The 9,086-nt window shown below is 38.3% G+C and overlaps 1 long non-coding RNA gene across 1 annotated transcript; it reads left to right on the top strand.

Moving 5' to 3' along the window:
* Nucleotides 1-2,485: 2,485 nt before the first annotated feature.
* LOC145428562 (uncharacterized) lies at nt 2,486-6,013 on the top strand. The gene is made up of 3 exons (XR_013908853.1): nt 2,486-3,282; nt 5,760-5,815; nt 5,908-6,013. It is a non-coding gene; the product is annotated as an uncharacterized LOC145428562 (long non-coding RNA).
* The last annotated feature ends 3,073 nt before the right edge of the window (nt 6,014-9,086 follow it).

Raw genomic sequence — 9,086 nt, forward strand, 5'->3', positions numbered from 1 at the left:
AAAATAAAAAAGCTCCACAATGCCATGGTTGTGCTCTCAACCAAACTCTGGTGTGGACAAGAGATATTTTATTTTGTATTCTTATGGTGACAGTTTATAATCAGAACTATCATTGATCAATCATTCATCATTGTTGAATCAGTTGATAGAATAATCTTTGATTTATATCTATGTTAATCTGAGCAAAGATTAATGTATGCATATTATCAGCACTTTAATCAGTCTATGGTTGTTCTGTATCATTCTTTCTATCTGCTTAAGTTGTTGCAAATGGTATTCACATCATTGTAGTTACACCTCCCGAAGCCGTGGGTCCAGTAGGACCTTTTACATTTACACACATATTCAGGTCTACACTAGGGCTGCCACGATTAGTCGACTAGTCACGATTATGTCGACTATCAAAATCGTCGACGACTGATTTAATAGTCGACGCGTCGTTTGAAGCTTTGTAAGATCCCAAAAGACGCAGGAATAAGTAGTAGGATTTAAGAGTGTAATAACGGACTGAAACAGAAGATGGCAGCACTGCATGTACAAGGATGCCAGCTGCCGTTAAACCCCGAAGAAGAAGAAGCAGCTGTGTCCCAGAATTCATAGCGCGGCCCAGCTCAGTTTCCAACAATGGCGGCAGCTAGTTAGTTTTAATATTACTCTTATTATTCTTTCTGGGTCACAAAATAAACGTTTAACATATTTTCAGGCGAGAATGTAGCTGTGTAAACCTCAAATATCTGCTCAGTTTATCAAGACACCGCATATTTTCAAAAGCGCTCCGACGTTTTCGGAGACGTCTGTTACCCACTAGCTCGATAGCGAGCCGGGGGCAAGGCTAGCTAGAGCCCGTGAGAACACCGGACTCCCGGCAAATCGTTTTCAAACCCACCGCCGTCTTTCGCTACTCAGGTTAAACATGATATATGAGTCACTAGATAACTTAAAAAGGTTATTGTTTGGTTTTTTTTAGTATTTTATTTGTTCCTGAGTAAATCGGTTTGGCTGAGATTAAAGTTATAGTTTTTACACAGCTGAATAAACGTCAAGCAGACAGCTGATTATCAGAAGTGTGAGATGCTCGAGAATTTACTCCGGTGTCCTGTTATATTTTAGATAGCAAGGAGTTTATTAAACTTCACCGAAACAATCTGCAAACTTCATTAAAATGTAATAAACTATCATCTTGTCTTTATTTTTAGTTAGCACAGACCTTAAACACTTAAAGCTGTAAGCTAATGATAGTTATATGAGAGCAGATGCTGCTGGTGCAATAAGCTGTAGTTTTACGTCCAATGGATGATGATCTGATTAGTCGACTAATCGCAAAAATAATCGGTGACTAGTCGACTATCAAAATAATCGTTTGTGGCAGCCCTAGTCTACACCAACATGCACAAAGAGAGTCATGTAGGACACGCACACACTTATGGAGAACTGTGAGGGCGTCTCAGGACATGCTCCCTGTTTGACATACACACACTCACAATAGACACGAATAGATATACACACCACACACACTGGTTTTCTCTAAGTGCTGGACTGAGTGGAAACATCTGGAGGCCATATAAGGGGAACTTCCTGAGTTCTGAGAACTGACTGATACTTATCATGTGACTTGACGTCATCATTGCAATAAAAGCCTTGTGACATGCTTGTTCGGGGGAGATCAGCTCTGAAAGGTTTGTGATGCTCATCTTCCCCACATATATATGTGTATAATAAAAACCACTATTTTGACATCTACTGAGGACCATGCAGTCGTTTGTCTCCTCCTCAAAAACTCGAACCTTGACACTGGTCATGTGACAATTACAAACTTTACCTCATACAAACTTTACAGCACTTTACATATTTAACAAACCCATATTTTGTAATCACATATTTTAGACATGTTTTTTAATTAATGTTAAACTTTTATCATCTTATCTTATAAATAAATGAACTAAATTAAGCATGAATCTATCACAGAAACATGTAATAACCAACTTTATTTTAACTGTCTCAGGGACAGTTACAGTTTCTATTACTACACTTTCATTTTCAGTAGTGCCTAGTCCCAGTCAGAAAAGACACGCCCAGGATCACTAAAGCAGTTCTTTGTGCAGCACAAACCCACAAATCCCCATTTCCAGGAAGGGTGTAAAAGTCTACTGATCAGATTAGGTAAGTACTTTACTAGGGGTGGGTTTAAAAGATCAATTTCCTGATTCAAATCGATTTAGTTTTAATAATGGGATCTTGATTAATTAAATCCTGAATCCTGAATTTTTAAATATAAATGTATTTTGCCAGAAACTACGGAAGCGTAGAGCTGCCACCCAGGCAAAAGAAAAATACAAGTGTATCACGTTATAACGTGAAAGGTTTATTGTTCTAACAAGATACTTTTCCTGTTTGTACAATATACTATCATGTTTGTACAATATACTTTTCACGTTTGAACAACATAATATCACGTTATTACAATATACATAATTATCACGTTCGTACTTGTATTTTTCTTTTGCCTGGGTGGCAGCTCTACGCTTCCGTACGAAACACCAGAATCTCAGGTTAAAGCTCACAAAGCAATTTCAACAACCGCCGTGTACTTCAAGAACAGTTTCCCATCTTAAATCTCAGTTTTCTCCATTATCCGCTTGCTTATCACGTAGTGTACTGATGTATACGCCGCTGTTTTGTTTCTTTTTTTTTTGTTTTGTTTTTTGTTTGTTTGTTTTTTGGGGTTGTTTTTTATGGAACTTTAATGATTCGTGTAACCGAATTATGACGCTTGTCAGAAGTTTACTTTCAGTGTGTAGCGCAGTCACGAATGACTAACATATCATTAAAGTTCAATAAATGCATACCTTTGCCTAACAACAAAGGCATAAATGTGTTTGGGGTTTTCTTCCACGTTATATCAGTTGCGCACGGAAGTAGCTGTCAATGCAAATAATCCGGGCGTTGCCGTTTTAAGCAACAGTGCGCGCTCCCGAGGACGGCAATCACTTTCTGGCAGACAGTCACTTTTTGGCACAACACCTGGTCTGTCCGATCCTTTTATCTTGGTAGAGATCACGCAGAGGTGTTTCCAAGTTTCACGCAATTCTTTTATTATCCATTTTCCTTACAGATGCATCTGGAGATCAGCAGACTGCATCCTAAAGGCAGATCTGAAGAATTCCGCACAGCAGTTACAGTTAGTCTTTGGTCTCCTCCTCCTAGAGTAAACACCCACGACAATGGAAAACTACTAGTAAAGTGACCAGGGGTGCTGACACCCTAACCCCCAACTTGTTTAAGGTACTGTCCGTTTGCCATTTGTCTGTCCCTCACCCTCAGTAACTCTTGCTTCCTGTCTTGGGGGTGGATGTTAACTGTTCCCCTGCCCTGCACCCCAGTTCCTTGTTCACATTCCAGGAATATTTTCTATTTATATGCTACCCCCTAGCAACCGCCATATTATAATATTGCAAGCAATCACACACTCTATAGTCTCCTTAACTCCTTAACTGTATATTAAGCAATCTATTATCCTCAACAATATGTACCGATAAATGATCAGAATTATAATATTTCTGTCAGTCTGAGTAAAACAGAATTGAATCGAATCGGAGATTGACTTGAATCAGGACTGAATTAGAATTAGAATTGAAATAAGGGACAATACCCAGCCCTAGTATACCCGTCAAACAAGAAAGGTCATTACATTTTAAGACTAAGAGTGTTTATTTCTGGAAATGTAATAAGTTAAAAACAAAACAAAGTTGTAGTTTAACATTGCAAATCACAAAAAAAATAAAGCTTATAATTTAGTTAGATTAGAGCATCTGTTCCTGGGATGGTTCTGGATCTTTGTGACCCAGCATTTTGAGTTCTTGTATTTTATATTATAGTTTATGTTCTAAGCCCTTGGTTGTACTGTTTTGATTATTGTCAGGTTTCAGCTATGGTTGTCAAGTGAGTTCTTAGGTTTTGTGTGATGGTTTCCCTATGTTCCATGTTGTTTCTATTGTGCCTTTCTGTCCCATGTTCTGTCTCCCCAGTCTGTTAAATTTACATGTCTTGAGTTCAGTCAGTGTGTTTCCTGTTTTACTTTGAAGGTCTGTGTCCCATGTCAGTGTTTCTAGCCTTTCTCGATATGCGTACTTGTGCGTACTTGCGTTCTCGTGTACTCGTGATACGTCATCAGTCGGAGACCAAGTACACATCAAGCTGAGAACACGAAAAAGTCCCAGATGTGTTCTCACTCCGCCCCTTTTATCGAGTATGCATCGGTGGTGACTTGTGTGGACTTGGGCCCTTTCTCAATTCTCAAGTACGCGAGTACGTACTCGCTGAGAACGCATGGGAGTACGGACTTGCCGAGAACGCGAGTACGGACTTGATGATGTCACAGGTCCGGAGTTTTTACTGCCGTCCCCTCTTAATTTAACTGTGAGTAATATGTTATGAAGCTTAACTTTAATCACAGCCAAACCGGTTTACTCAGGAACAAATAAAACACTGAAATAAACCAAACATTAACATTTAGAAGTGATCTAAGTGACTTATATATCATGTTTAACCTCAGTAGTGAAATCTCTATTAATAAAAATAGTGTACGTGTACATACGTGTACATACCTTAATAAAAACAAGCAGGTGAGATGTTAGAACGCTTTTATTTTTATTTTAGTGGACACTCAATACAATAAACAGCTACTGGGGTTTGGGGTTTGTTTAACCTGAGTAGCGAAAAGACCGCGGGGGGGTTGAAAACGATGTGCCGGGAGTCCACTGTTCTCGCCGGCTCTAATAATCCTCGACCTCGCTGTCTGCTATGGAGCTGGCGGGTCACAGAAATTCAGACCACAGATATCATTTATTCTTTTAGCACTGTTTAAATTGTTTTGTTCAAATTATGTTCAAATTAATTACCTCATCTAAGTACTTATTTGCAAAACATTGCATTGGATACAAGCCCATGTGTACGAAAGAAACAACAATTGTATTCATATGAAGGGAATGAATTTATTTCAATAAAGTAACTGACACCATGTGCTATTTTCAGAACAATTTATACTTTCATCCTTTATGCTTGTCTGAAAAACCTTACGACAAATACATAACCTAGCATACAGTTTCATTTATGGTCAATAGAACTGAAGACATACACCGATCAGGCATATCATTACAACCACTGTATTTTGTTGGTCCCCCTTTTGCTGCCAAAACACCCCTGACCTAGATGGGACCAAGATGCAAGTTTGAAGGTTGGGGCTTTATGGATCGGACTTGTTTGTTCAGTATATCCCACAGATGCTCTGTGGGGATTTTGGAGGCCAAGTCAACACAACAAACTCATTGCTGTGCTCCTCGAACCATACCTGTTTTGTGATTTATGGTCAGTGGTAACTTTAACTTTATTGTCCCCAATGGGAAATTTATTTGTAGTATGTCCACACATGAAAAACAGAAGAAGAAAAAAAGATTAGACAAAGTCATCTTTTTCCATTGATCCATGGTTAGTTCTGATGCTTACGTGCACATTGTTGGCACTTTCTCTGTGGTGAACAGGAGTCAGTATGGGCACCCTGACAGGTCTGTGGCTAAGTTTATCTATTCTTTTTACCAAATGGGCCAACCCTCACTGCCCATATGTATTGGTAAGCCTTGGCCACTTCATTACCCTGACCCAATATGCCTGATCTGTGTATATCAACAGTGAATTTTGGATACATGTAATTTTCAAACATTTCATTTTAAAATTTGAGAGCATCCTGATTTTGTCACCAACAGAAATACTGAAAGAGGGATGATCAACTAAACTGGTGCTCTATAGTCTTGTCGATGTGGTAAGTATGATCTTCTACTGCACCTGTGCAAGTCAATTTATTAGAAAATACAACATAGTAAATATTAAATGTAATGTTTTTTCTATTTATAGAAACAATAAAAAATGGAAAGTAGCTGCTCAGACATGGGTAAGTATTAAATGCTGTATATCAAAAGACCAGTTTAGAAATAAAGGCCTAATATAGGTAGAAAAGTACAGTTCCTTTATACAATTATGTTTCAATCTGTAACCAGAGAATAAAAAGAAATACTTTGTTCATTTCATATTTGGGAAATTTTTTAATGTAATAAATATTCTAATTTAATTCAAATTAGTTTACTGCTTGCTACTAATTTGATAAAACATTGATAAGTAGTAAATTTCTTGGTAATAATGTACTGATATAACTAGATCACTGTAATATTTGGATTAAAATTTATATTAACATACCGTATTTTTCGGACTATAAGGCGCACTTAATGAATTTTCTCAAAAATCATCAGTGTATGAATTCTGGTTGTGCTTACCGACCTTGAATCAATTTTATGTGGTACATGGCGCTCAAAAATCTGTCAAAAATGTTTTAGTTTTAGTTTGGTGAGCTATGAAGCTGCACCGCTTGATGGATTGTCGGAGCATTATGGCTGCTGTAGTCAGGAGCCTCGCGGAGTAATCTGGGTCCAAAACTCCATCTGCTTCAGGTGCCAAAGTCAAACGAACTCTGTGGCATCACTGAGAGTTAAAAACTGTCTAAATTCTTTCATCTATAATAAATTGATCAGCGTTGCTGCTTTACCAGGTGTAACAATAAAGTTCAACATCCAGGCATCCATGAAAACAGAATTTATTAAATTTAACAGAGTTAGAAGTTAGCAGGGCGTTTGCTCACTAGTTTCCACCTAAACATGATATGCCATGTTCTGAGAGATTTCTGAAAAAATTAAAACGTACAGCTCTGCTATCACTTCCAACATAAATGAAGACAGAAAACTAAACAGCACTGACGTTTGTAGGGTTACTGAAGTCGGACCAGCTGGTATATAATGATGTGCTACATGATCGATGGTTAGGAACAAATGTAATCACATGGCAGGATGTTGTAAACGGACCAAACTTCAGTCAGGAGAACAATTGAGATAATCCATCCACAATACAAGGTTAGTCATTAATATACTGCAACAACATGGGAATAGAGCGGCTGCGAAAGAATTCAACAGTAATGAATCAATGGTAGGGAAGTGGAGGAAGCAAGAAGAATGAGTTGAGTAAAGTTTGACTGTTTTGTTTCGTGTAATGCGCCTTATAATCTGGTGCGCCTAATGGCCTGAAAAATACAGTAAATGTATTTATCTATTATTTTCTATGCTATATTCTATGCTCAGAGTTAAGTTTACTCTTTAGTTTAGTTAGTTGTTATTTAATTGTGTGAAGGGAACCTGCAAAGTAAAAATTTTCATTGCTTTGCATAACCATGAGGTACATGACAATAAGCTTCTTGAATCTTGACCATTAAAAGGTTGTCAAAGCCTATAATATTAATACTTAAATGCTAATGGTTAAATGCTCTCTCCTTTATATTCCAAGCAATGGCTTTTGTTTAAAGGTTATAATGTTAATATTATATTTTTATTGTTGTGATATCTTCCCTAAGAAATACGAGAAACCATTTTACTGTATAATAGCCATGAATCAGGATGAAAAATGCTTTACTGCCCATTTAAATTGCATCTCAAATTTTATCTTTTAACTGAAAACCAGTAATGTATAAAATTGTTTATTAATTATAAATCAATCATGGATAAAAGGGCTATTTTACTATACAAAGACACCACTGGAAACAAGGCCTTAATTAAACTAGTTTAACTCTTCTGGGCTGGAATAAATGGGGGTGGGGGGGTGGCTGCATTGCATTTTAGCTCTGCCGTGGCCACAGGAGCTGATCTCGCTAAAAGGAAGATGATTCTTGCAATTCCACCAGCATCCCAGAAGCCTAAAATAGCTCCGGGTCTGTTTTGTTATGGAAGCTGCTTCAAGACCCATGCAGACCAAATTATATTATAGTTTCTGTGTTGAGTATGCTTAAATTTAGGTGATGTCATTTTGGTTATCAGATTGTTAGGCTTAAAGCAGACAAACAGGAATCAGTCTAATAATCTCCACATAAACATTTGACTTTTGAAACATTCCTACTGTGCAAAAGATGGAACAAAACAGTGTCAAACGCACAATTTCACATTTTCAGGGTAGGCAATGCAGAGCAGAGCACTGCTTCTTAAATGTGCTCCAGTGGACCTGGTAGATTTGTGCGATCCGTACAGGCATTTGCATCAGAATGCTGGTAGTCACTAGGCTAAATTGGTCGCAAAGAGGTGATGCTACACCTCCTCTCAGTTGCTTTAATTACTAGCAAGTTGTCGTAGTCATTCATGTTTTACATCAAAGCTGTCGGCTTGTCTGCAAACTTCTTGCTGAGCAGCAGTAAAACTCTGAAGTGTGTGAAGCAACCTGTAGACTGAGAGCATTTGCCTTGAAAGTTAAAGTTGTGCACTGAACCTCTCACGGGCAGATGTAGTCACTTCAAGTAGAGCAAAAGCAGAGAAAAACACCCAGGTGCAATTACACATGTGACTTGGGTTTCAAGATCAGTCTTACCAGCAGAGTGACATCTCCCATTTAGAATATGGACTATTTGGGTGTTGAAAAAGACTGTTCTTTAGCTTTTGTGTCACAATAGCATGGAGAAATTTCACCAGCACCTCATTCAATTTTGCAAGGGAAGAAAAACTGAATTATTAAGAGCTTGCTTGCAGCTGACAGAGCCAATAGCCTCTCTCACCCCTCAGGCAGTACTGAGGAAGTGGGATTTTCAGCACTGGCTGTCCTCCCAGCTGCTGGATGTGAGATGCCATCTCAGCCATATGATGCGAATTTAACCCAAATATCTTCTAGCTCTCTGTCAGTGAGACCCAGAGACTGTTCACTCGCAGTGTCCCCCTATGTTTGAGGGTTACAAGAAAATCACTGATGTTAGGTTTATCCAAGTAAAAACCTTGCTGGAACAATATGAGACAACCTACAGCAGCAAAACAAGATGCAAGACAGAGCTCTTTATATATTTTCGCACGTGAGGGAGGCCGACCGAGGTCAAGTGCCATTCCTTTACTTGAACTCTGTCAGACTCTCGGCCGGCTTTCCCGTAGAACTCCTTTTATTCTTGTTACATGAATATGCATAGTTTCATTAACATGTGACATGTTAGAATAGGCATTTGTGTGAATAGAGGATATCTG

The sequence above is a fragment of the Astatotilapia calliptera genome, chromosome 4 (genome assembly GCF_964374335.1).
Source record: "Astatotilapia calliptera chromosome 4, fAstCal68.1, whole genome shotgun sequence".
Taxonomy (NCBI): domain Eukaryota; kingdom Metazoa; phylum Chordata; class Actinopteri; order Cichliformes; family Cichlidae; genus Astatotilapia; species Astatotilapia calliptera.